The following is a 349-nucleotide window of genomic DNA, read 5'->3' as shown; positions in this document are numbered from 1 at the left end:
TATATATATATACATACATACATATTGATTGATAGATAGATAGAAACATACATACATAAATACATATATGTATGTGTGTGTGTACATGTATGTATGTACGTGTGTGTGTGAGAGTTTTTAACTGTATATAGTGTACGCATTTGTGTGTGTGTATGTATGTATGTATCAGTATCGATAGATATATGTGTATATATACATACCAATATGAGTATATATATGCACTTATATATGTATAGACAGGCATACGCATATATACATATATTGGCGTATACACACACGCATGCATACGAATATATATCTCTGTGCCTCTACATATGTATGTATGTATGTATGTATGTATGTATGTATG

Source organism: Octopus bimaculoides, chromosome 5, assembly GCF_001194135.2.
Source record: "Octopus bimaculoides isolate UCB-OBI-ISO-001 chromosome 5, ASM119413v2, whole genome shotgun sequence".
NCBI lineage: Eukaryota > Metazoa > Mollusca > Cephalopoda > Octopoda > Octopodidae > Octopus > Octopus bimaculoides.
This window is presented reverse-complemented; position numbering follows the sequence as displayed.